Source organism: Pteropus medius, unplaced genomic scaffold (assembly GCF_902729225.1).
Source record: "Pteropus medius unplaced genomic scaffold, Ma_sr-lr_union100, whole genome shotgun sequence".
Classification (NCBI taxonomy): Eukaryota; Metazoa; Chordata; class Mammalia; order Chiroptera; family Pteropodidae; genus Pteropus; species Pteropus medius.
Window position 1 is genome coordinate 28,885,012 of NW_024349800.1, and position 23,099 is coordinate 28,908,110.

The following is a 23,099-nucleotide window of genomic DNA, read 5'->3' on the forward strand; positions in this document are numbered from 1 at the left end:
CGTCTCTGCCATGGAACTACAAAAGCAGTCATAAACACTGCATAAATGAGTGTGGCTGTGTTCCAATTAAATGTTATTTATGGACAATAAAATCTGAATATCATAATTTTTACATCACAAAGTATTTTTCCTTAGATCTTTTCAATCATTTAAAAATATGAAAAAACATTCTCAGCTTGCGAGTCATAAAAACAGGCTGCATGATAGACATGGCCTGCAGGCCAGAGTTTACCAACTCCTGCTATACAGCTATAAAATGGTACAAAGCACAACCACCTGCACCAGATTGAAGAATCTTCAAACATAAGATTGAATTTTTTTTAAAGTGAGCAAGTTCAAAAACCATACTAAAGAAAAAAATCATAAGATCATATCAATATAGAAAAAGCATTCAACAAAAAAATACCTATTTTTTAAAAATTCTTACTAAACTAGGAATCGAGTGGAACTTCCTCAAGTTGATAAAGAACATTTACAAAAAGCATATAGTTAACATCATATTGGCTCCTTCGCCCCTAAGATTCAGAACAAGGATGTCCTCTCTCACTATTACTAGTCAACATTATACCATAAGGTCTAGCTAGAGCAATAAGGAAATAAAAAGTATACAATTTCGAAAGGAAGAAATAACACTATCTTTGCTTGCAGGTGACATGACTGTCTATATAGAAAATGCCTAAAGGGATGGGGAAAGAAAAAAAAAAACACATGTCCTGGAACTAGTAAGTCAGTACAACAAAGGCTATAGGATTAATACATAAAAGTCTACTACTTTCCTATATCCCAGAAGTGAACGATTGGAATTTGAAATTTAAAAAAATATCTTTTATAATAAATGGAGAGATTCTGTGTTCATGGACTGGAAGATTTAGTATTAAGACATCAAGTCTTCTCAACCTGGTCTATAGATTCAATGGAATACCAATCAAAATCCCAGAAAACTATTTTGTAGATATCAACAAACTGATCCTAAAGTTTATATAAAAAGTTAAAGACCCAGAATAGCCAGCATAATTCTGAAGAACAAATTTTAAGGACTCATACAACCCAATTTCTATAATTATAAAGCCACAGTAAGCAAATAGCACAAAATTAGCAAAAGAACAAACACATACATTAATGGAATAGAATAGAGATCAGAAATAGATCCATGTAAATAGACAACTGATCTTTGACAAAGAAGCAAAGGTAATTAAATAAAGAATGGTGCTTTCAACAAATAGTTTTGTCCCTATGCAAAAAAAAAAAAAAAAAAAATTTAACATAGACACTGAGCTTTGCCTTTCACAAAAATTAACTCAAAATGTATCATAGACTGAAATGTCAAACATAAAAGCAAAAAACTCATAGAAGATAACATAGGAAAAAAATCTAAGTAACCTTGGATTTAACTATGAATTTTTATATATACCAAAAGTGTGATCTATGAAAGAAAAAACTAGTAAGTTAGAATTATTATATCTAAAACATTCTGCTCTCCAAAAGACACTGTTAAGAGAATGAAAAGACAAGCTACAAACTGGGAGAAAATATTTTCGAAACATGAATTTGATAAAGGACTTGTAACCAAAATACACAAAAAACTCAAAAATTCAACAAAATTCAAGATTACCCAATTTCAAGATGGGTGAAAGATCTGAACAGACATCTCATCAAAGAAGACATACAAGTGACAATTAAACACTTAAAAGATATTCGACATCACTTGTAATTAGAGACTACATAGAGTAGGAGTTCAAGTAAACTAAACTATATCATTTTAGGAAATGAATGTTAGTGGTAAAACTATAAAGAAAAGCAAGGAGATGCTGACTGTCAAAGTCAGGATAGAGATACCCCCCAAGGAAAGAAGACGTTTGATTGGGAAGAAATTACATAGAGTTTGGGGATGGCAGTTATGATTTGTGTCTTCAGCCAGGTGGTGCTTATTTGGGAATTTGTTTATAAACAATTCTTAGAATCGCACAATTTGGTTTTCCATTTTCTCTATGTTATGTTACAATAAGAATGTTAAATATTTTAAAGGGAATAGAAAATAATTTCCTGAAATTAAAAAGTGACTACATTAATAGGGCCTACTCCATCCCAGGAAAAACAATTCTGAAGCATCGACATCCAGATACACACGAGGGAAGTTTACTGGAAATTTTTCTAGACAGAAAAATTAAGTCACATTCGTGGGGAGGAAAAAGTCAGATTAGCCTTATATTTCTCCACAGCAATCCTTAAAAGTGGGGCAGGGGGGCGGATATATTTATCTTAGTTTGTAGAACAGTTTCTATCTGTCTAGCTTTCATCTGTATTATGCATGGGGAGATGTGCAGAAGGTTCACAAATATAAATGGTGTTTATTTCTAGATGATACAATTTTGGCTTTTTCTTTTTTTTTTTTTTTTTTTTTTGCTTTATTTTAACTTTCTGTGTTGCTTAAAATTTTTATTAGGCTCTAGTCATGAGCCCTTTTTACAAAAATAATAAAGTCATTATTTTTAAGAGGTGGGAAGGGACACATCACTTTTTACTTTGATGAGGTTGAAAGTCCAGACTCTAGGCTCAAACTACCTGAGTCTGAATTCAGGTCTGTGTTTGACCAGTAAATCAACTGAACCGTTAACTATGATTTATTTACATATGCTCTTCTTTTACCTTTTTTATTTTCTTTAATTGTACCATCTTCAGCTCAACTTGGATACCAGTATCTATCTAGGAAATGCAGGAATTTTGTAAGATGAAAGAAAACTCACCCACTGGGTAATTAGCACCCAGGTAAAGACCTTCACCTTTGTTACCACTGCTCTTCACCTAAAGTTTCCAAGGAGTGTGGCAATTGATGCAAAATCCTAAAGATTCATCTTAGACATTTATGCAGCACTTACTATGGACAGATATCTTTGTGCTTTATACACATTGGCTCTCTTCATATTCACAAAATCTCTGTAAAAGGTAGAAATTTTTACCATCTTCTTTCTATAATGAGAAACTGAGTCCCAAATAAGTTACATAGCTTGTTAAAGGCTATATATGTAGAAAGTGGAAAAGTCAAGACTCCAAATTCTGTCTGGCCCCAGAACCCTAACTCTTTACATGTCATACTTTTTCCCTAGAAGATTGTGCTTAACTGTGTAGTCTTATCTTAGTAGAGTGTTCAAGATCACCACCTACTATCAGTCAAGCCCAGTCCTCAATGACTTTCCAGCTTTATTGGACACATGTGGTGCTGCATCTTAGCCTTCTACCTGTCATATCCCACTGCTGACTGTGGAGCCTCGCCCCCAAAGTTCCAATCCACTATTAAGGGTTGCTCTACCCACACTGAGCCATCTATGATCAGGTCACATTTACGAGACTATTTTTGGTTGTTCTATTCTCAATTAGACTTTGTTCCTTCTAGGGAGAAAGAAAAATCACTTCAACAGCAACTTTTTTATACTTGAAATAAATACTCTTTAATATCCAGACATTAAAAGTGCATTAGTCTCTTTTCAAGAGGTTCTTAGAGTGAATAATAAAAATTTTAAGAGGCAGCTCAATCCCTGTTTGGCCTAGATCCTAGACTGTGAGTATTCAAATAAAAATCATCTGTCTCCCCTTTTCCTCCAACCTCCTGGCAAAAGGCAATCCCTAGAAGAACTCCTTTTGTTTGACACATAGGTAACTGTAGCTACAGCTCTTGGCAACACAACGTACCTGCTGCCAATGACAGCCAAACCTAAACTCTTCACAAACAAGACCGTGGATCCCAATTGCTACCGTACTACTACCTTGCCACCCAAGCCATCCCAAGCTTGTATCTACAAAGTGAGAATAAAAGGTAGGTAATGTGACATATTGGTTAATATCTGAATACCAGGCAACAACAGGGGCCCAGGAATAAGCAGTGAGCTTAAAACTGAAATTCTGTATATACCCAAAGCACATTTAAGTGCTTATTTATTCTTTTATAAACAACAGTGACTACAGTGACTTATTTGAAGCTGACAGCTGAAAAAAGTGTAGAGCCCTAACAGCATCAGTTAAGAGCTCTTCACCTCTCATTCCTTTGATTCTATGAGGTTATATCCTCTTTATGCACAATGACAATTAGCTTCCAATATGAGGTTTACTAGCTTCTAAATTGCTGAGATTAAAATGACAAAATAAGGAGCTAAGAGATGAAGGCGATGGCTATCCAATTGCCAAATATAAAATTAGGTGCACTATTATTCCTCTTCTAGAGGAAGGAAGGGATCTAATATTTATCACCTGTCACTATTATCTGCTATATACATTCTATAAATAAGGTGGAGCTCTGAGAAGTGATGTGAGCTGTTCCCAAGGACATGCAGCTTCAGAGGAAACTAGAACCAGAATTTGCACAGAGTGTGCTTGGTTCCAAGCTCGTGATCCATCCGATATACCAGATGCTGCTGACAATTTGTGAAAATTTGGGCTGCTCATTGAGGAACTAAGAAATGGGTCACAAGTAAAGGTATACACAAAGGGAGGTTTCCTTAACATTTACCTGGGAGGGCTAGATTTAACACTTTCTACTTTAGTAATATACACAAACATATCAGTATACACAAATTTTAGAAAAAGATTTTTCATTGTTCTCCTCCCAAATATATATTTTCCCTTTCAATGTGAAGAGCACAGAGAATAACGCCTCCCCCCATCAAACACCAATCTGGAATAGTATTCTCTAATCCATCACAAGTAACCTTTGAACACTGTCGTTCTGCAAGAATAATTTTGGAATGGAATCACTACTCATGCCAGACATTGATATATAGAGACAAATGATGGTTTCTACCCTTAAGAAACCTGAATTAGAATTGAGAAGACAGGTAGTAAGTAATTATACTGGATAAATACTTTAGGATGTTACAGAAACCCAAAGATGAGGCATCTTGGCACAGAATGGGAAGACAGAACACCAACAAAGGTTTCCAGTGTAGGATGTGGCCAGATATACAGGGCCAGCATGCGGAAGCCAGCCAAGACCAGAGCAACAGAGGGCGTGACCATACTGGAGGGAACAGGAACAATTCGGGTACGAGGTCTAAGAGCACAGCTGGGTCCAGATCCTGCGGGACTGGCTGCGCCATTTACAAAAGGAGATTCAGGTTTATCTGGGGAATAGCTTGTTAGCAGAGAATTATACGTGATCTGATGGAAGACATTTTGGAATGCAGAGATATTAGAAGTCAAGGGAACATCCAAGTAGGCAGCCTACTGCCAGAAGTCCCAACTATGAGGATCTGAGCTAAGGAAGTGACAGTGGGGACAAATAGAAGGAATATTTAGGAGAATAGCCAAATTTGTTGATGGGCAAGAAAAGAGTGGATAACACCCAATATTCCGACCAGGCAACTGTGATCCCTTCACTAGAAGAAGAGAGTTTGGTGCAAATGAAAAAGGAAGATAATAATATCAGTTTTAGATACTTTTTTTTAATTGCATTTTTAAACTATGGCTGCTTTATTTCTAACATTCCTAGTAATTTAACACCACTTAAAAAGATTTCTTTATTTAGGGATAACACCCACGGGATTTTGTAAATAAACAAATAACTTGGCCCATATTCCCCAGGATGAGGAAATGTAGGAGGGACTGCACAAACCCAAGAATAAGAAATAAGGAAATAAATACATGAACAAGGTAACATTTCTACAAGTGCAAATACAAAACATGGCCAACATGAGCCATGAATCATACCTTGGTGGATTATTTCACCCAGCCAAAAATCATACACAGATTCCCAAAAAGAGTTCGAAGTGTGAGTCCACATTGCCTTCCACTCTTTTCCCCAAAGGAAATAGATTTATCATTATAAATGTTGACAAAAGATAAACTCCAACTAGAATTTAGGATTCATCTAAACTTAGAAATACCAAGGAAGAACAGCAATCCCCAACTCTAATGCCTTAGATCATAAAATCAGTTAATTAGCCTAGATGTAACATAATAGGGGATAGTGCAGACTACAACAGATGGAAATATATTTGTCCCCTTTGGTGTTTTAAAACATACTTGTAAATTCCCTAACGCTTAGCCCATGGAGAGTTGAGGGTCTATGGTGCTTCTCTTTGCATTTTGATGGGCTTCAGACTGCTTCAATCAATAGAGTACTAGAAAAGAGACAAGGTACAACCTCCAAGGATTGGTCCTTATTATATAGAAAACCACAAGCCCAAAATGGTGTCACTAACCCTCATACACTGTTGGTGGGACTGGAAATTGGTACAACCACTATGGAAAACAGTATGGAGGTTCCTCAAAAAACTAAGAATTGATCTACCATATGATCCGGCAATGCCTCAACTGGGTATATACCCCAAAGACTTGAAAACCCATATCTATAAAGATATTTGCACACCAATGTTCATAGCTGCATTATTCACAGTAGCCAGGCCATGGAAGCAACTAAAGTGTCCTATGATAGACTGGCTAAAGAAGCTGTGGTACATATATACAATGGAATATTACTCAGCCATAAGAGATGAAATACTGCCATTTGCAACAACATGGAAGGAACTCAAGATAATCATGCTAAACGAAATAAGTCAGACAAAAAAAGTTGAAAATCACATGATATCACTTATATGTGGGATATAAACCTAAAAGCAACAAATGAGCAGGACAAAGAGACTCATGGACATGGACTATAGACTAGTGGTTACCAGAGGATAAGGGGATATGAAGGTAGACAGGGTAAAGGGGGTCATATATAGGGGAGTGGGGGAGAGTGAAGTTTGTAAAGGGGATCAAATATATGGTAGCTGAAGGAAACTGGACTTTAGGTGGTAAACACACAATAGAATACGCAGATGTCAAATTATAATGTACACTTGAAAACTATATAATTGTATTAACCAATGTTAATACCCCAATAAACTTAATTTTTAAAAAAATGATGTCACTAGTGCTAAAAGTCCAAGATACTAAACCTAGATTTAATACCCGATCTAATTGCAGTTTCAGCCTCTCCTAGATATGTAACCTTAATCAACAAGTCTGCAATTTTCTGGTCAAGCACAGGTAAGCTAATCTGATCGTGTTGCCCCTCTCCAACTCAGAGGAAGCTGAGGGAATCTGCCATTCCCTTGCCTCTAAAAGATATCCCAGTCTACAAATAACCATATCTTTTATTCTGTTAATAGTACCCTTGCTTCACCCTTCTTCCTGTAAAAACCTTCCATTTTGTACAATCCCTGGAAGTGCTCTTAGAAGGGATATTTCCCTGATTCATGAACCTCTTAATAAAGTCAATTAGATCTCCAGATCTACTCAGTTGAATTTTGTTCTTTAACATCTTAGAAGGCTTTTGCCTTCTACTGAAATATTTGCTCTTAGATCTCTGAGCTGTCATATAGGAAGCCTGACTATCCTGAGGCCATCATGTTGCAGAAGACACATAGAAAGACCACATGGAGAGAGTGAAAGCTGCATATAGACTCAGGGTATGCCCAAGGAGCCCCAAGCCATCCCAGCTCAGGCACGTAATATGTGAATAATGACATCTCCAGATGATTCCAGCCCACAGAATTTAAGTCTCACCAATTAAGGCCTCAGACACTGTGGAGTGAAAACAAATCATTCCCACTATGTCTTGTCCAAATTCCTGACTCACAGAATCCATGAGCGTAATCAAAGGGTTGTTGTTTTCCAAAATTAAGTGCCAACACAGTTTGTGACACAATAAAAAAATAAAACTCCTTCACTAAAGAGGCTGCCACTGCACAGTCCCACAGACTGTTACAACATGGGGATTCAGGGCCAGTGTCAGAAGACTCCCATTTATCAATAGAAGCCAGAAACTTAGATTTGTATGTGACCTTCCAATTGTTAGGACACATGCACACCAAAAAAAAAAAAAAAAAACCATAATTGCGACTGGATTTGGCCTTTAGACTACCGGTATCCAACTCCTCTTGTGGTATATACATTCCTTGAAGGCAAAGATGTGCCTTTGACGACAACCAATTTCAAAGAACCCACATTCAGTGGTCCAGACCACTTTACAGTCGCCGATCTGCACCACACCAGCTTTTGTTGTTGCTTTTTCTTAGACCATATTAGACAAGAGCCAGCTCTAGTTAAGGCTAAGAAAGTCTCAAGAAACATCCCTAAAAACACTCTACGATTTGCTTTAGTTTTAAATCTCCAATGGATTTTAAGGTCCATATCCTAACACCTCAAAGCCATGGCAGTGACAATAGAAGCCAAGAGCCAGTAAGTTTAGAAGTCACAAATATGAGCTCGAATGGTATGTCTGGGATCCATAACCTATAAAGTAGAGCAGGAACTTTATTGTGGAACAAAAGGTAACCACACAGCCTAGTATATAATAGATTAATAAAAGATAGATGCATAAATGGGCAGATGGATAAATAACCATCTCAACAGATTTGTCTGATCTTCCTTTACAGTATAGTTTGACATCCTCACATACGTGAAAAAAAAAACACAACCTAATCTAGGTTCACTTAGATCTTAAACTAACATAAATTAAGTCTCTAAAACAGAAATGCCAAATTCTCCTAAGTTTCTATATCTGGAGACAACCAGCACACCTAGTTCATTATAACACGCTGTATAATAAAACCTTTGCCAAAAATAAAAGCATTAACCAACCAACCAAAAAAGCCATTCTTATTTAAACCTTTAAGTAGGGAGTTTTGTATACAAGTCAACATTTAGTTCTGAAAGAAAAAAAAAACATTCTTATTTGCATACCCGTAATTTTTACCAAATATCACCCAGGCCTAAATTAATCTTCTTGTAAGTGACTAGAGTTTTGTTTGTCTGCTCATATAAATTTTCTTTGTAAGGAACAGAGAAAAAAGTCACATGAGGCTTCATAAGAATGTTTACTTTCAAATAGGTTGCACTCAACAAATTAGCATTCTATTTACTTTCTGTGGAATCACTGTACCACAGCCATCTGTAGAAGTAAGCAAGATATAAATTATCACATCAAGACTGAATATTAAAGATGAGTTGGATAAGAACTCAGCAAATTCAAATCTGCCACCGTTCTGTGATCTGCTCAGGAGACCTTAGAGAAAGATGGTTCAGAATGGTCAGATGGTGACACCACAGCCAAGAGATTCCTTCCTTCCCTTTCCACCTGAGTTACAGACCCCGGGCTTGTGTGCATAAGATAGTCCTTGAGACAGGTAGAGAATGCCTGCTGCCTCCTGTCTGGATAAATGGGGGATTTTTCATATGAGGTACCAAAAGAAATTCTGGTTTCTTCAATATTTATGAGTGAATACTGCAGACTATGAAGTGTCAGTAGTTTACAAGAAAATGGGAGGGAATATCCTAAGACTAAAGGCCAAGGCCTCCAATTCTAATGTTCGTTTCTCTCTCACCTTCCTCCTATTGTATGTACTGGGTGAGCTTGAAGGAGGACAATGAGGTGGAAGCTTGAAAATATCATTTTGAAGCCTATAAAGGTTTCTCAGAGTCAAGCTGGGCTCAAGACAACTGTTTGACCCCATGGCAAGTGGTTCACCATGTGCCCAATAAATTCTTAGCTTCCTCTTGTCAAACCAGGCTTTTCCTGATTTACATTAACCCAGGATTCCAGAGGCCATGACTTCAGGAAAGAAAGGATCTTGTGTAGCTGTTAACACATACCACTGTTTCAAAATACTCTGCTACAGTGAAACTAAATCTTCAATAAGTTAAAGTTAGTATTGGTAAAAGATTAGGCATGTTTGTGACTCTATAAGAGTATGTGTTTGTGTGAGAAAAAGACCTAAAACAAAACTTCATTTTATAAATAAAATTAACAATTTAGCTTAGTTTTTTCTGAGCTAAAAGTTTAGTATCCTGAATACTATTAAAACTTTGCTCTTAAAGTTTTAAATATAACAACTCGGACAGTCAATTAAAGAAATCTAAAACTTGAACTCACCCTTTTGGAATGGCAACCCACTGATGTCACAGTAAAGACCATATTTATCTAATTAAGCTACTGAAACACAAATTCTGCCTAGACAGTTCCACAGTAACGAAAAGAAAAGGTTCAAACAGGAAAGAGCTATGGGTTGGCAGATTCAAAGATAAACATTTAAGTTATATTTCTCTAGAAAAGTCTGTTACTTTCTATAAAAACCATTAAAAATTACCGCTAGCACCTAAGCAGCTATTAGGTAGAGGTTAGCAAAAGGTTAGTTTCCTTTAAAGAATTTATATTTTATTTCCTCTCCAGCCCCAAAAGGTATCATAAAATCAAGAACAGATGGTGGAAACTAAGTAGGAGAAACTGAAGGTGAAAGTTTTCAAAGATGCACCAACTTAAATGTCTACCTCTGAAAAATAAAATTCCCATGCCTATAAATTAACTTAATTGTATGTTTGCATAACATGCCTATCATTACAGCTGAGACCAAGCACACATGCTTGATGACAAGAAGAATCAAGAAATGGTGTTATTGGGACCATCCATATACTGGTCCAGAAATCCAGCTCATATTTCCAAAATATCTGCTTCTTTTGGTGTCTCTGGGTAAGACCAGAGGTTTTCAAACTCCCTAAAGTCACTTTTGTTCAAATAAAATCTGAAGCAGAAGTGTGAACAAATCAGTTGAATATAGAGCTGCCCAGTTGAAGGGTACCTGAAGGGTTGCAGTGCAAGGAGTGGCAGAACCTACTTCCCCCCTTCACACCCCCACCTCCTCCCAAGGAGTCTGCGCAGACCCGCTAGGGTTCAATGGAGCACAGTTTGAAAACCAACTGAGACTTAATATGCAACAGCACAGACTAAAAGGAGGTCAAACTAAAATGGAAAAACATCAAAATGAATGAAATGTAAAGGCTAAATTCGGTTGATTTTACTACACGAAACCAACCAGAGTCAACAAGTTCCAAGATTACTTTTCTCCTTTTATTGTTTTAATAGAATTAGTTCATTGATTTTCACTTAGTAGTATATATCTACTTCCTGGGCAACTAGGCCATATTTTCCCTAAAACCTTATAACATCTTCGTTATTGACTCAGAAGATATTAGTCAGAAGATGGATTGTCTTAACTGATGACCTTCATTGTAAAACTTCCCCACTAAAGAACAGTAATTCAGTATAACCTTTGGTAGAAAAATAATAGATGATTAAATGACATAAATTTGAGTACATAAAGCCTTCAAGCCCTGATCACTGTAAAACCTCTTAGTTCAGGAAGCCTTAAGAAAAGGAATGAAAAACAATTAGAATTAATTGAAGTTATAAAATCCCAGCAAAAGATTCCCCACCGCGCCCCCTCCCCACCAATGCTAAGGAGCTAGCTTTCCTGGTCCACTTGGTTTAATCACAAGGTCTAAAGAATGGAAAACAGTTTACATTCTTCCCCATATGAAAAACTAATTTTGCCATGATGGCGCTTCACACTCTATGGAAGCAAGCCTCTAATCCCTTTCCAAAATCGTCTGCCAGGACCTAACGAAGACCTCAGATCTTCTCATGTCCTCATCATTCCTTTAACACCATTTGCTCATTTCCACCTCTAGGCCATCTCTCATCATCCTCACCCCTCTTGCCAGGCCATCCAAACTCCCAGGACTCGACCTCACAACACACCTCCTTCGAGGGGCCATCCCTGACAGCGCATCCTGTGACTCCATCTCCCAGGCCCACAGATGCCCAGGCCCACAGATGCCCATGGCACCAAAAGTTCACTCTGTCCATTTGGTTCTTAATTGTACATCTTCAGTTATTTATCTCCTTCCATGGACATGTAAGACCACAAACTCCTAGTACAAAGGGCTTGTGACTCACTCTTCTGCTCTGTTTCGTATAGTGTCTATCACCAAGCTGCACCCATATAGAATACATGATAAACATCTGAATGAGTGTGTATCTATATATGTATTATTTTCAATCTCTCATCTACACATGGAACAGTGCAGAAATTTATACGAAGGGAAATATAAGCAGAATTTTGTTTTCTACCCTTTACACACACCCTTGAATCTTCTACTAGCTCATGCTTCCCCTTACTGACGTTTATGTTTGTTTTACTATGCTGTTTATCTCAGAACACACTCTGATTAGCTTTTAATTTGTTGTAATAAATCTCTATTATCCCTGACATTGTTTAGAATGCATGGCTGCCTGATGAGTCAAGGCAATGATTTACAATGGAATTGCTATAGATTTTGCCCTTCCCTTCACTTAATGTTACCCTCCCAATTTCACTGAAGAGCATTACTCCAAACTAGTTCAAACACCCAGCTGTAAGTAGGATCTAACTGCCAAAGAAAGAAGAGAATGTCTTATTTTATGCCCAAAGGTTCCAGGAAAAGATCACCAAAATCTGGTTAGATGGGACATAACAAAAGCACATGAAGAGCCTGGTGGCACTACCCTGTCATTGGCTTACTCTCTTCTAAACTTTAGTTGATAGCCACACTCTTACGTAGTGCAAAGATGGAAAAAAGACTTGAGGATACCCAGTCTACAGTAGAGTAGAAGTGAAATCCTCCATCTTGATTTTCCAGAGTGGGAAAATAGAATCTAAACAATGTGGGAAAATAGAGTCTAGACACAGAATGTATGTTTCACACAAAGCTAGCCCATTTGCAGGCTGCCCTGAGACCTGCCCAAGCAGAAGAAACCTAACATCAGACTGACTTTAGAACTCTACAAACCCCAAGTCACCTCCATTAGAGCCTCTTTAGCTTTTTGGTCTCCCATGAAGTGTTCAGACTCATCACTGTGGCCGCTTCAAAAGGGGTTGGGTCCATTCTGACACTGCTAGAATTGCAGCAACCCTGACACATCCCTACCAGGCACAGTGGTGAAGAGAGGGGATTCAGTCCAATGGTTCTCATGTTGAGTCGTGCACACTGAACTTTCCACCTAAGCACAGAATCCCTCTTGGATAACATCTCCACTGCTCCCTGTCAGGAGCCCAGGCCCAGCTGCACAACCTCTGGAGGAAGTTGGGTGGGTGGCAAGCAAGATGAGCCCCCAGTCTAAGCCAGTCAGACCCCCAAAGCTGATAAATCACCTTTTTTCCTGTCCTGCTAAGGGAAGGAGTAAGAAGCTGGTAGCTGTACATGAGCTGTGATCCCTGGCTTCCATCAGTTTGCCCAGCCTCTGCCAAAGTGAAACTGAGTTAACATTGCTGATTGTTTATCAACGTACAATCCTATGTGAAACCAGATTTTCTACAATGAGTGGAATAAAAATTAGTTCCCAAAACATGTTGGACACTAGAAATGCATTCTGTATTGCATTCTTGAATCTGAACTCTGGGTTATTGTTATTCCAAAAAATATTAAATGGAGATATATTAATATGTTGTCAGCTGGGTTTTTTTTATGGAGAAAGACTGCCCTTTACCGAACATATATTTTTCTGTTTTTAAATGTTCAAATGATATTTTGTGAAATGGTGTTAGTAGATAAAGATTGTTTTTACTATTTCTCTATCCATATCTAACAGAGATAAAAAGTTAGCAATTCCAGGTTTATTCTCAGGTTTTATATATCTGTAAAATCCAAATTTGGGGACTACTGACTTAGAAGATCTCTATTCCAAGCCCCTTACTTGAGGGGCCTTGGAAGACACATTATCTTGCCCACAGAGCTGGTGGTATGCTAAAGGTCACACAGCAGGAAAGAGGCAAAGCCAATTCTATATCCAAATCTCCAGCTGGGCAGTGCACCATAATGCCTTTTAAGAAGTTAATGCAAACTTGACCCCAAAGGCAAGGGAAATAAAAGCAAAAATAAATTGACTACATCAAACTAAAAAGCTTCTACACAGCAAAGAATCCATCAACAAAACAAAAAGGCAGCCAATCGAATGGAAGAAGATATTTGCAAATGATACCTCTAATTAGGGGCTAATATCCAAAATATATAAAGAACTCATATAATTCAATAACAACGTCAACAAACAATCTGATTTAAATATGGGCAAAGGAACTGAATAGACATTTTTTCCAAGGCAGACATACAAATGGCCAACAGATACATGAAAAAGTGTTCAATGTCACTAGCTATAAGGGAAATGCAAATCGAACCCACAATGAGATATCACCTCATGCCCATTAGAATGGCTATTATCAGTAAGACAAGAAATACATGTTGAGGATATGGAGAAAAGAGAACCCTCACACACTGCTGATGGGAATGTAAATTGTTGCAGCCACTATGGAAAACAGTATGGAGGTTCCTCAAAAAAATTAACAATAGAGCTACCATATGACCCAGCAATCTCATTTCTGGGTACCTACCCCAAAATCTGAAAACTGTTATTCATAAATGTACCCTTATGGTCATTGCAGCATTATATACAATAGTCAAGACATGGAAACAACCCAAGTGTCCTTTGACAGATGACTAGGTAAAGAAGATGTAGTGGAATACTACAGTGGAATACTACTCAGCCATAAAAAAAATGAAACATTGCCATTTGCAAGAACATGGGTTGATCTTTAGAATATTATGCTAAGTCATACAGAAGAGGACAAGAATCATATAATTTCACTCACATATTGGATGTAAAAAAGCTACAAACAAAACGAACAAACTCAGATATAGACAGAATAGTGGTTACCATAGAAGGGGTTAGGGAAGACAAAGAAGGTAAAGAGGGTCAAACACATGGTGATGGAAGGTGACTAGACTGCGGGTGGTGAGCACACAACAGACAATAGAGATGTTGTTAGAAAGAGTACACCTGAAATTTATGATGTTATTAACCAGTTACCCCAATAAATTAAAAAAATTAAAATGTTAATGCATCACACTATTCGACTCCATGAAAAATTTAAATCATTTTTAAATATTTTAAGATACACTTTAAATATACATCGCTTATTTACAATTAAAATGGATTTTGGCTGAAGGTTTATAAAATTATTTCATTGCTTTATAGCCATAAAATTTTGATGCCATATACTAATTTAAGGATAGCTAACTATATATTACTTTAATATGTGTATGAAATTCCACAGGTACCTACGAATATAAAAATAACTAGATATGCTTTATGATTAGGTCTAATAGCAGCAGGCTAGCTCTTTTTAAAATTAATACCTATTGTATAGCTGGCTGTATAGACTCTGGCAAGAATGTTTCCATCAAAGATAGATTTATGTGGTAGGTCAATAAACCCCAAAGTGGACAAGTTTTAGATTGCAACGGGAAAAAGCCAAAGAAATTAAAGGTGAAAACCAAGTGACATGTAGTGTTAGGGTAAGAAGAACTGAAGAATTGGTCTCTCATTTTAAGTGCTAAAAGGACACTAAAAATAAGCAATTTTCAAGTTTGTTCTTCCACAAATTTTGAGAAACTTAATTCCAAACCATTTCTCATGAAAGTCACTATAGTGAGGCAACTATTCATGGCAAACCACCTGGATAACATTTGTTTCTAGACCTCTAATTGATCCTAATTGTAAATGTGCTCTCTACTAAAATATCCGCATATGTAAAACAAGCAGCGAAATTCAGCCAGTTCCCTTCCCTGGTTCCATAGCCAGGGCACTTCTGGCGGATCCCTTTAACAACGAAGGGGCCTGTCCTGCCAATCAGCATAAGACAGGTGCCCATTAACAATGAACACGTCAGACGGATCCTTTGAAAATCTTCATGGCATTGTCCCCCTCACGCCGCCTGTCTATTTTCGTTCTCTTTCTCACTCTAAGTTGACTCTTAGCTCACTTTCCTGTTACTTGTGTCTAATTCATCATCTGCAGATATGCCTAATGATTTGCTTTCCAGGGTCTTATTATTTTGTTTAGGTGAATGGTGAATTGACACTTGCTATCTAGGGAAATAGAAGAGATGCTGAATTAATGAGCATGGTTAATTTGAATGCTCAAGAGTGATTCAACAGACCAGGCAGCTTTGAACAGAAATCTGCAACTCAGATATTCTGACCTTTCAAATGCCATCAAAAGTGTACTGTAAGTATACTCTACTTCTGCCTATAGTAGCATAAATCAGAATAACGGGCTTAATTAGTTTTGTTTGCAGTAAGCTGAGTTATTAGAAAACGCAACTCCTTGAGAGCAGTTGGTGTTGCCATCTGGCCCATCCCTTTGCTCCTGGGTCTCTTTCCCTTCTGTTTCTCGTAGTCCAGAAGCTGACACTCCCCACGACACAGCATTTTTGCTGTGAATACAAGTGGATGTGTGAGGACAGGACCAAGGTCAGTCCATCTTCACAGAATGTTCCTCTAGAAGGAATGTGGCCTTGGAGTGGGGAGAGTCTGTGTGGCAGGAAAACGGATAGTAAGGTTGCTGGCCTCGGGCCAGGAGTGAGAACACTCCCACTAGAATGTAGTGCAGTAGCTGTCCATCAGCTGTGAACTGTGCACCCCATCAGAGGTTCCCAGGCAACAGATGCGAGCTCACCTCCTAAATCACCAGGTCTTCTATCTAAGCCAGAGTCTACTGACGTTCCTCTTATCTTGCATCATTGCAGGCCTCAGGTTCTCTGGAATTTCTAACATAAAAGGGGGAAGAATGGTTCCCTATTCCATTTAGGGTCTTTATTAACATTACCCTTACTTCAAGTGGCCTTGAGGTCTAGAAGATTAAATGTCTTCCTTATAAAACTGATTCCATACCCTGGGAGTCCTCTACTAACTGGGCATTGGCCTTAGGAAATTCACTAAACTTCTTTAGAAATCAATTTTCTCATTCAGAAAATGGGAAAATTGAACTGGATAAAATGTAAAGTACTTTACAGATTAAAGTCACTATGATTCTGTGACTTCCTGAACTAAATATATAACAAGTGTCCTAATTTCTTTCCGTTCTTTACCATTAAAACCCATTCTCAATTAACTGAAAATATATATGTGTATATATATACACATATGCATGTATACGTGTATATATGTACATATTCACCGCTAATTGTTTTTCTACTGATAAGAAAACACACACCATGCCCCAAATGCAATTCATGTTTCCCATCATTTTTTAATCAGATAATAATTATGGACACTCAGGAAGCTTTAGCTACACATATCTCAGATCAGGGATTTCCCCTGAAATCCAGAAAAACCTCTCAATTAGAAAACAAGACGACCTTTCAGTTTCCTTTATCATCCAGGCTAGAAGACAAAATTGAGTTTAAAGCAACGATAAATATACCTGACCAGAAAAGCCAACTCCCTTGAGAAGTATCAGAGACCATCTTTGATTTCTTGGTCATCAAAAGTTAACCAAAACATTCTATCCCTCAACCATAGCAGCAGGCACAAATGGTGCTACAAATATTTTGTTTGCAAGATTTTAAAATGTAAGGATTCACGTTCCTTTATACAACTGAAAACGAAAGTGATTCGATATCTTAAAAAGTGATTCGATATCTTCAAATTCAATGCATTTAATGTTCTATTAAATGTACATACAAGAACACTAAGTACTGTGTGTGAAGGGAGAACATGACTTGAAATATCATTTTTGGGCAATCACCAAACTCGACCTTTGTCCCTAACATATTCTGATTCATAGAAAAGCCTACAGAAGGCCTAAATAACTGCAGCTACAAAAAAGAAAAACTATTAAGTATTGCTCCTGAAGTTTTTATCTGCTAATTGAATGTATGTCTAGTTTCAATCCAGGGCCAAGACCAGGTACCCAGACTAGTTGTACACTCTTTCCATAATGATTCAAGTACAGAAGCTCTGTAATACATAACTCTTTGTTACATGAAAACTGTAAATGATTCAACCATGTGTGAATAACCCAGGCGTTGCCTTTTAGCATAGGGAGGACAAACCAGTATTGTCTTTATAAGGACATTAATGCAACCTGCGGTTCCTCTGCCATTTTCCCTTTCTAAACATCTCCTCTGCCTCTCTCTCTGTGTCTTAAGGATCCTATCTCAGGAAGAGCAGCCACTCCTTTTGGAAACTCTTGAATGGCGCCCTGAAAAAGAGGCAATTTCTGTCAGGAGCAACAGTAATCTGAACCTCACTCTTGCACATTAGAGACCCTTAGAAATTAGAGCTGAGATTTCATATCTGTATTCTCACATGTACCACAGTCTATTCTTGATACTGAATTTGAAATTTCCTACAATTCTTGAAAATCATTCCATTTCGAGCTTGAAACTATTCTTAATATTTCCCAGAATCAAATTCAAAATAATTTTTTCACATGTACATAATGCTAAATATTATGTATTAAAGTATTATTAAGGGAAAATTGGTTGTGACAAAGTACCCAACAGCAAGTATTTTTGAATTCTTATAGAAATACCTCAATTCTCTTAAGTATAGTCAAGACCCAAAAAATAAAAATAAACTTTAACAAGCCAAAATATTTAGACACGTGGCACATGGACCACATACCAAAGTTCATGCACTTTATTCATAGAAGGACACTTCAAGGCCATTAACTCTTAAACACAGTTCTATTCAATGTCGTTATTCACTTTCCCAAAGAATGACCAGCCATTAGCAACAGCAGAAAAGAATTTAGAAACAATGAGAAAATGAGTTAAAGTGGAGCCAGCTGAGGGCAGCAAGGAATACTGCTAACATGCTAGTACTTGAAGCGACTGAAAATCTATTATTCTAAAAGTGGATATAAAATAAGTCACCTGGGGTCATTTAATGTAGAGAGTCACAGTTCTAGCTAGCATAGGGGTCCCAGGGGTCTCTAAGCATTAGGAGTAACTAAAATCTGAGACATTTTAGAGCCTAAAGTCATAAATTTCAGTCTAGAAACTTTTATCAAGCATACACTGGCCCAATAGTGCTACATAAGTAAACCTTATTTTGAAAAAAAAAAAAAACCACTTTGGCAAAGTTTGGCTTCACTTCCTTATTTCTGATCAATGGAACTTCACCGAATCCCTACACCAAGGCATCCAGAATAATCTATCATTACTATGAGTAAATGTATAGCCTTATAGCAAATCTCTGTATCTGTACTCATTTGACACTTGTGAAATTATCTGAAGAAAAGGAATACTCTCCATAACTTTCACTTCTCCATGCTTCATTCTAAATTATTTCAGTTAAAAAAACAAGTGTATCGCTAATTCATAATCATATTCTTTCTATTATATCTTCTGGAAAGTTGCAATGAATCCAAAAATACAAACATTTAATTGATTTCAAAGGGGCTAAATGACAACCATAATCAGCTGAAAGGGATTCTTAATTGACTTCACAGCAGCAACTGGCTTATGTGACTGGAAACATCTTAACGTTTGTTTAACAGAGTCAGTCAACTTAATGTTTGGCATTGTTCAGGTGCAATATTAAAGTTATTAAAATGTATATGTACACGAGTATAACATATAGGTTATATATATAGAAAAACCTCTATGGAGAAAGATGAAAAGGATCCCCTAGATCAAAGAATGTTTATAGTTTTGCTATTGCTGCCAGTTGGAGTTGAAAACCTTACGTTCTACTAGAAAATACCTTCTAAGCCATCTAGGTTTTCCAATAATACTTTGCCTCTCAGATATAGTTTAAGAAATTGCAAAATATTCTTAATATTAAGTCTTTCATGTCAAATAAAAATGTATTCTTATGATAAATGCGATTTGCACACACAAGTATTGTACATTAATTATTTTTCAAAACATCTTAAATTTAGGTCCTATCAAAGTGGATATAAGGCTACCAAATTACTGTACTGAAATTTTACAGTACCCACTGGCATCAGTCCTTCTCAGTCCTGGAGTGCAGCAAAAGAAAAAGCTAACTTTCTTCTTCCCAGGAAGCTTGGGTGTTTGAGAGCTTCCCTCACCCCAACCCATCTTTATATATCAACCACTCACCCTAGGGCAATGGGTTTCCACGGGGTCTGCTCATTAGAATCACCTGAGTTCTTTTTGCAACGTGCTTAGGCGCAGTGCCAGACCAATCCAATTGGCATCTGAGCATGGGGCCCAGATACTTTTTCAAAGCTACCACAGGGATTTTAACCTGCAGCCAGATTGAAAAACACTGCTCTAAGCAGTGTTTTTTGAACACCCTGGGAATATTTGGCAGGGTCTGGAGACATTTTTCATCAGTTACAACTGGGGGTAGCTCATGGGTAGAGCCCAGGATGCTACTAAACCTTCTAAAACACACAAGACAACCCCCTCACAACAAAGAATTATGTGGTCCCAAATTTAAATAGTGCTGCTGCTGAGAAATCCTGATCTAGAGAAAAAGCTGGTGGGAGAAACAGCCCGCTCTTTGTATATTCTTTTGTGAGATTCTCTCACAAAAGAAGAAAAAAAGCAGTAAGAAGCTTTCAGGAGGAAGACTTACAACCCTGACACTCCATCTGGCAAGGCCAAATGTAATTCTAAATGGACCTTGTCTAACACAAGTGAATAATTTTCTCATGTGTATTCTCATTGGCTAGGGTGATGCTGAAGGAGGGCATGAAGCTATTGTTCACGGGAACATGCTCTAAAATGTCAAATGAAGTATAATTAAGCAATGTTTTTAGAAGAAGGAAGATAATAAAATAAGGAGTAATGTTTCTTCTTCTATTTATTTCTTCTCAGATGCTGATAGCCAGAAATATGCCCCTCTAGAATTAAAATAAAACTATTTTTATTATTTTTTTCAAGAGATTCATAATGTCCCATGAGTGGACTATCCGTAAGGGCCTGATGATCAGACTCATCTTTGTCTGGAAAGTTAATAATAAAATAGAGCTATTATTGCTAGACAAATGACATCCATGACCTGGGCTAAAAAGTTATCTTTTAAAAAGCAAAGAGCTGCCAGCTGATATCTGGAAGCAAAAACCCCTTGGTCTCATTTTCACCTAAAAAAATTCAGTCCACCCTTGGATTTCAATGGAATCAGGTAAATGAAACCCCCAAATCAAGGAAGCTATCATTTTTGTACATTTATAGCTAAAAGTGGCTATTCAATTACTTAATTTACAAATCTGGAATACAGCAAGTAACTTGAACGAACATACAAATGCCTTAATGTCTAGATGTGATAAGTGTTGGATCAACTTCCTCTCTGCAAATGGAACTCTCTACAAATTGAAAATACTTGAATAATAACTTCTAAAGAGTAAATGCATTCACAATCATTTTGTTCAATTTAGAGGTTTTTTTCTGTTTGTTTTGTCTTTGTTTTCTTGTTTTTTTAATCAACTACTAATTTTAAAATGGCTATACACCCTTAGATATCTTTAAGAGAAGAAAAATACCTAAAATTCATCTTTGCATCCAGTTGAAAATTAAGCCAACTGTTCTAACCAAAGGAAAACTCTTGGAGGTCAAGTTCATCAGCTACTTTCTCCACTGAGTTTGTAATTGAAAGCAAAAGATTTAAAGATGCCCAAGGCACAGTCAACTAAAACAGTCATTGTTTTCACTGATGTTTCCTCAGTGTGTACATGCGTGTCTTATTTGGATATCCTTATAAGTAGGACAATATTCCACCATCTCGGTTTCATTTTACCATAATGCAGACACATTTCCCACTTGCTCTCATCTGCTCTTTGTTCATACATGCAAGTACTCATCCAAAACACTCATATCTCACACCAACTCCAAGCAGAATGACTCTGTAAATGACTCAGCAAATCTGCAATTTGAGATTAACCTTTCTACTGGCTCCTCTCCATTTACAAGCCAAGGATTCAGCATGAGGATTTACAAATATAAAAGATCATGTCTTACCATTCATATCAAAAATTAATTTGTAACAGCAGGATAAATACAAGCTACCAGTGCCCAAGTTTATCGGCTGATGATTCATAAACATCTCATTGTGGCACTTCATTTTCCCATTAATTACTGAAATAAAAATGCAATGCAAATGTACTACAAATATGTTTTGGTGATCAACTGTCAACATTTGTCACTCAAGAATAAGAAGAGTAAACATAAACATTAAATAGAGTGGTATTCTAAATAACACATCTTACAACATCAAATTTTTTAATGAGATTGTTAAATTTTAAAAAAACATCTGCTTTACCCACTAGTTTGTCTGGATCCAAGAAATGTCATATCATCCTTAACTAGAGACATACCTTACTTTATGCCAAGCATTACTTAAATGTTGCACCTAAAATCTTCTCTTGTAAGTTAAATCCTGCCTTGATTAAATGAGTTCTTTATTTTAAAAAGATCTTTTATGAAGAGAATTATTTTGTAAACAAACTACCTGTCCCTGTCTTTTTTTTCCTTGGTTCAAGATACCTTTCAAAGTTTCCTTAAAACAGTGCACACATAATTCTCATGCTCATTAAAAAGTAATCAAAAAAAAAAGTCATTATCTTTGCCTTCCTGTTAACCTATTACCTCCTGAAGACAAGCTTCATGGCAGTGACCCATCACATGAGAGTAACACAACCAAAATATCTTTTTAACTGACTTTTATCTCCCTTGAGAACTGAGCAGCCAAAGCTGCCCACAGCAGTCAGGGTAGCATCTCTTCCTCTCCTGGAAAGACTGAGAGAAGGTGCAATGAACCTGGTAAAAGCACCGGCCAGCAGGCCTCAATGAAAGGGTGAATTGGCCTCTCCCAGCATTCACGTCCCAACACAAACAACCAAGAAAGCGGCAGCTTCCTATCTTTCTCATCCTTTCCAGTTCCATTTGCACTTTAAAGAACATTGGATGCATTAGAAGCCAAGCTTCAGGAGTCAATTTTCAGCACTATACGAAAAGGATTAGGATGAAATGGAATCCAACAGGTAAATCTCCAAGTACAATATTGAAAATTTACCCTGTTGTGTCACTGCTAAAATTGGAAGCACCACTGCTCAGAGCTGACTCCACAAATATATACTCTGGAACAGCTTTTAAATAAAGCAAAAACCTCAGATATTTTGAATGCAAAACCCCAGTCTATAAAACCAATCGTTTTAGTCCCAATTCAACCATAGGTAACAAAAAAGGACTGTGAGGGGTTTTGTGTTTGCTTTTTAAATAAATGATTTTTTTTTTAATCTGGAGTTCAAAATAGTTTCAGAACCACGATGCAGGAAATTAAACCTCTTCCAAAAGGTTGAAAAGCTCAGGTTTAGAGCCACCTCAGCAAATGCAGCAGATGTTATTATGTTTTAGAAACCAAAAAAGTGTCCAAACACATCTGTATATTTTAAAGAGGAACATTCAAGCAACCAGAAAAGATGCCTCCTTTAATGTAAA

The 23,099-nt window shown here is 37.0% G+C and overlaps 1 protein-coding gene across 8 annotated transcripts in view; it reads right to left on the bottom strand.

The window, feature by feature from the left end:
* The window catches only part of CCDC85A (coiled-coil domain containing 85A), a 172,004-nt gene that overhangs the window by 139,334 nt on the left and 9,571 nt on the right, over nt 1-23,099 (bottom strand). The window lies entirely within an intron of this gene.